Source organism: Cervus canadensis, chromosome 11 (assembly GCF_019320065.1).
Source record: "Cervus canadensis isolate Bull #8, Minnesota chromosome 11, ASM1932006v1, whole genome shotgun sequence".
Taxonomy (NCBI): domain Eukaryota; kingdom Metazoa; phylum Chordata; class Mammalia; order Artiodactyla; family Cervidae; genus Cervus; species Cervus canadensis.
Genome location: NC_057396.1, coordinates 1583282 through 1589281, shown reverse-complemented (window position 1 = coordinate 1589281; position 6000 = coordinate 1583282).

Genomic DNA, 6000 nt, shown 5'->3' with positions numbered 1-6000 from the left:
ATGCTATCACCTAATTTTTCTGTAGAAACTTTACTGGACAGAAAAGAGTGGCATACAATATTAAAAATAATGAAATGGAAAAACCTGCAACCTATACTCTTGCCTAGAGAATTCTGTGGACAGAGGAGCCTGGTGGGCTACTGCCCGTGGGGATGCAGAGTCGGACATGACTGAAGCGACTTAGCAGCAGCAGCAGCAGGATAAACTACCAAAACAATTAATATTCAGAATTGAAAGAGAGATAAAGAACTTCTCAGACAGGCAAAACTTAAAAGATTTCATCCATACTAAACTGACCTTATAAGGAGTATTAAAAGATCTTTACATGGAAAAGAGAAGGACATAACAAGAAGTAAAAAATTATGGGAAAGGAAAAATCTCACTTATAAAGGGAAATATATAGTAAAATGTGACAATACGCCACTTAAATTAGCTAGTATGAAAGTTTAAAAACAAACTGTAAAATCAGCTATAGCTAAAATAAAGAATGAAGGGATAAAGATGGAGATGTAGAATATAACATAAAAAAAGTAAAATGTAAGGGAAGATGGTAGAAAATGTAGATCTTTTAGAATGTGTTTCAAACTAATGACTGCTAGTTTAAGCGTATATATTTATAGGTTATTATATATGAATCCTATGGTAATCACAAACTGAAATCCTAAAATAGATATGCAAAACTAGAGAAAAATGAATGCAAACACTGCTAAAGAAAATTATCAAACCAGTAAAGAAATTAAAATAAAAATAAAACCAGAATAATAATTACAAAATAACCATAAAACAAGTAACAACATGGTGATAAGTACAAACCTAAAAATAACTAGATGTTAAAGGAATAAATGCACCAATCAAAAGACATAAGATAAAAGTACCCATCTAAATATTGCCTACAAGAGACTCATTTCATGCCTAAAGAAACACACATATATTAGAATGAATGGAAATAGATATTTTATAAAAATGGAAACAAACAAAAAAACTGGAGTAGCAACATTCAGACAAAACAGACTTTAAAGCAAAATCTATAACAAAAAGCAAAGAATTATGAAAAAAAAATGATCAACAAGAGGAAAATATTCATCAACATATATGCACTTAATATGGGAGCACCTAAATACATAAATAAAATATTAATAAACATAAATGGAGAAGTTGACAATAATAGTAGGAGGAGACTACTACTATTATAATAATACAATAGTAGGGGACATTTAACACTAAACCTACATCAAAGGACATATCAAGACAGAAAATCAATAGGCAATTTTAAATGCCACAATAGACTACCATCCAAAATCAGCAGAATGCACAGTCTATTAAGTGTACATGAAGTTCTTCTCCAGAATAAGTCCCATAACAGGCCACAAATCAGATATCCACATTTGTTTTTAGATAGAAATTTTATCAAGAATTATTTTTCTTAAATGAAAATAAAACACAACTTTCCAAAATAAGTGAAACACAGCTAAAGAGCTCTAAAAGCGGAGTTTATAGCATTATAGGCCTACCTCAATAAACAAGAAAAATCTCAAATACACAGACTAATCTACCATTTAAAAGAATTAGAAAAAAAGAATCAAAGCCCAAGTTCAGGAGAAGGAGAAGGAAAAATAATAATAACAATAATAAAGTTCAGAGAGAAAATATTTAAAACAGAAACAAACAGTAAAAAAACAACAATAGAAAAGATCAATGAAACCAAAAGCTGTTATATTTTTTAAGTATAAATAAAATTGACAAAACTTTAGCCAGACTCAGTAAGGAAAAAAAAAAAAAAGGAAAGAAGATCCAAATAAACAAAATAAGAAATAAAAGAGGACGAATTGCAATGGATATCAAACATATACCAAAAAAAAATCATTAAAAAGTTCTGTGAATGGCCACATGTAAAAAATTGGACAACTGAGAAGAAATGGATAAGTTTCTAGAAAACTTAAAAAAATTCAGGAAGAAATAGATAGTCTGTACAGGCTAATCACTAGTAGTAAAATGGAATTAGTAATGAAAAATTTTCAGCAAACATATGTTCAAAACAGAATGGTGTCACAGGAGAATTCTACCAGACATATAAAGAAGAATTTATACCTATCCTTCTCAAAGTATTACAAAAATCAAAAAGGAGGGAATACTTAACCAAATTTATACTACCAATACACTGATACCAAACCCAAAAAAAGACACTACAAAAAAATTACAGGTCAATATCTCTGATGAATATAGATGCAAAAGCCCTCAAAAATTATTGGCCAATCAAATTAAATAAGGTATAAGGGGAATTATATATATTAATCAAGTGGAATTTATTCCAGGGATGCACTGATGGTTCAATATACACAAATTAATAAATGTGAATACTATATTAACCAAAAGGGTGAGAAAACACATGGTCATCTCACTAGATTTAGTAAAAGCATTTGACAAAATTCAACATCAATTTATGAGATTCTCAGTAAACGCTAGTATAGTGTGAACATATAGTAGTAACATCATACTCAACCATGAAGCCTAAATTTTTTTGTTTCCTCTAAAATCAAGAATAAAACAAAATGTACACTCTTACCACTTCTATGTAACATTATATTGGTACATCTAGCCATAAATATCAGTCCAGAAAAAGAAGTAGATGATACCCAAATTGAAGATAAAACATAAAATTGTCATTATTGCGGATGACATGGTACTATATATATAAAACTATAAAGTCTACACTAAAAAAAAAAAAAAAAAACTTATAAATGAATTCTGTAAAGTGACTGTATGCAAGATTAATACATAGAAATTTGCTGCTTTTCTATATTATAATAACAAGCCATCATAAAGAGAAAGCAAAAAACCAATCCATTTATAAAAAAAATTAAAAAGTACAAAATACCTAGAAACAAACACACTTAAAGATTGAAATGCATATACTCCAAAAACTGTAAAACAATGATGAAAGAAATTGTGGTTAATATATAGAAATGGCAAAATACTTTATGTTCATGGATTGAAAGAATTAATATTTTTAAAATATCCACATTACTCAACACAGTCAAAGAATTAATGCAATCCCATTAAAACACACATGACATTTTTCACATCTCAAAAGTTATATTGAATCTCTAAAGACACTTAAGTGCCAAAGCAATCTTGAGAATAAAATAGCAAAACTGGAGATTTTATATTTCCTTCTCAGACTATCTTCCAACACTACAGCCATCAAACAGCATGGCATTGACATAAATTGAGACAAAATGGAACAGAATAAAGATACAAAAATTAAAGCCACACACTTATGGCAATAAATCTCTGATAAAAGAGGCAAAACTAGACAATGGAGAAGAGATTGTTGCCTAAACAACTGGTCGTGGGAAAACTGGACAGACATATGCAAATGAACAAAATTAGAATATTCTCCCATATCATACAAAACTTAACTTAAAATAGATTATAGACTTGAATGTAATGGTGGAAATCATAAAACTCCTAAAGTAAAGCACAAACACCCTGACATCAGTCTTAGGAATATGTTTTTGGATTTGTCTCCTCAAGCAAAAGAAACAAAAGCAAAACAAACAAACAAGAAAAAAGGAACACAATTTTACTTAAACGTTTGCACAGAAAAGGAAACCATTGATTAAATGAAAAAACAGCTAATTGAATGGGAGAAAATATTTGCTCAACAGAGGAATAATATCAAAGCATATAAATATTCACACCACTCAACATTTGAAATGCATTCTGATTTTAAAATGGGCAAAATGCCTAAACAGACTTGTATCCAAAGAAAACATAGAGATGGCCAACAGGCACATGTAAAATACTCAACATCATTTAATCACCAGAGAAAAGCAAATCAAAACCAAAAAGAGATGTTACTTCACAACTGTCTGAATGTTTATTGTCAAAAAGACCACAAATAAAAGTTATTGGAGAGGATATGAAGACAAGGGAACCCAACTACACTGTTGGTAGAATTGTAAATTGGAAGAGCCAATATGGAAAACTATGGAGCTAAAAACAGAGCTAGTTCTATTGTTCTGTCACTCAGTTGGGTCACACTCTTTGTGACCCCATGGACTGCAGCACACCAGGCTTCCCTGTCCTTTATCATCTCCCAAAGCTTGCTCAAAATCATGTCCATTGAGTCAATGATGCCATCCAACAATCTCATCTTCTGTTGTCCCATTCTCCTCCTGCCTTCTATCTTTCCCATCATCATGGTCTTTTCCAGTGAGTCAGTTCTTTGCATCAGGTGGCCAAATTACTGGAGCTTTATCTTCAGCATCAGTACTTCCAATGAATATCAGGGCTGATTTCTTTTAGGATTTACTGGATTGATTTTTCAATTCAAGTGACTCTAAAGAGTCTTTTCCAGCACCACAGTTCAAAAGCATCATTTCTTCTGTGCTCAGCCTTCTTTATGGTCCAACTCTCACATCCATACATAACTACTGGAAAACCATAGCTTTGGCTAAATGGACCTTTGTTGGCAAAGTAATGTCTCTGTTTTTTAATACACTGTCTAGGTTGGTCATAGCTTTTCTTCTAAGGAGCAAGCTTCTTTTAATTTCATGGGTGCACTCACTGTCCACAGTGATCTTGGTGCCCAAGAAAAGAAAGCCTGTCACTGTTTCCATTGTTTCCCTATCTATTTTGCCTTGAAGTGATAAGATCAGATGCCATGATTTAGTTTTTTGAATGTTGAGTTTTAAACCAACTTTTTCACTCTTCCACCTTCATCAAGAGACTCTTTAGTTCCTCTTCCCTTTCTCCCATAAAGGTATAATCTACATATCTGAGGTTATGAACATTTCTCCTGGCAATCTTGATTCCAGATTGTGCTTCATCCAGCCTGGCATTTTCATTATGTCTTCTGCATGATCCAGCTATTCCATTAGTGAGTATATATCCAAAATAAACAAAAACACTGAGCTATATGCATTGCAGTGATCACAGCAGCTTTATTTACAACAGCCAAGATATGAAAATAACCTAATTCCAACAACAGATGAATGAATAAAATGTGGTATGTATAGGAGGTCTTAGTTGTGGTATTTGGAATTTTCATTTTGTCACATGGGGTCTTTTGTTGTGGCACATGTACTGTCTAGTTGTGGCACATGGGCTCCAGAGCACAGGCTCAGTAGTTACCATAGCATGGCCCAACCCAAGTCTCCTGCATTGCAAGGTAGACTCAACCACTAACCAGAAAAAAGGTATAGTTTTTAAGGCTATTGAGAAAATGAAATAATACAAAATATACAGTTTAAAAGAATATAAGGAGAAAAGATAAAAAAGGAACACGTAGTAACAAATAGAAATGTGAAAAAAGCAAGTTTAAATCCCAGACTATCTATAATCCTGTTAAATATAAATTATCTAATATTCCAACTAAAAGGTGCATATTTTCAGTTGTATAACAAAGTCAGAAATTAATATATGCTGTCTATAGGAAATCTACTTTGAATATAAAGAGAGAGAAATTAAAAGCACAGAGGAAAGAAATCATTCATTTTTGCCTGGGATAGCAACTATACTGAAAGATTTTAGAGGAAATGCACTTAAGGTGGACCCTGGAGAATAACGGTAATCTATGGGGTGGAAAAGAGTGAGAATAGTAATTTCTTAGGTTGGGTTCCATAGAAGCCAAACCCAAGACAAAAATTTAGGTACATGTAATTTTTTATAGAAGTACTGCTCAGGATACTCCTTTCAGGGGATTAGTGGAGCATAGGGAAAGGACGCTTACTTATCAGGGATGTGGTCTCAAGTAAAGTCTAGCCTTGATTCATCCCTGGAGCTCCGAAGTATAAAGTTTTAATATGTTGCTTGATAATCAAGGAGACACTCTGCAGAAGGTCCAGTTAGAAACCATTACTTTCAGACTGAAACAGCTAGAAATAACTGTACCAACTGATAAAGGTGATCTGATTGGGTACCACATTTGTATACTGCTGTGATATAATTAAGGAACAATAGGAGCAGAAGTATAGAGATACAGAGCTTTACAGAGAT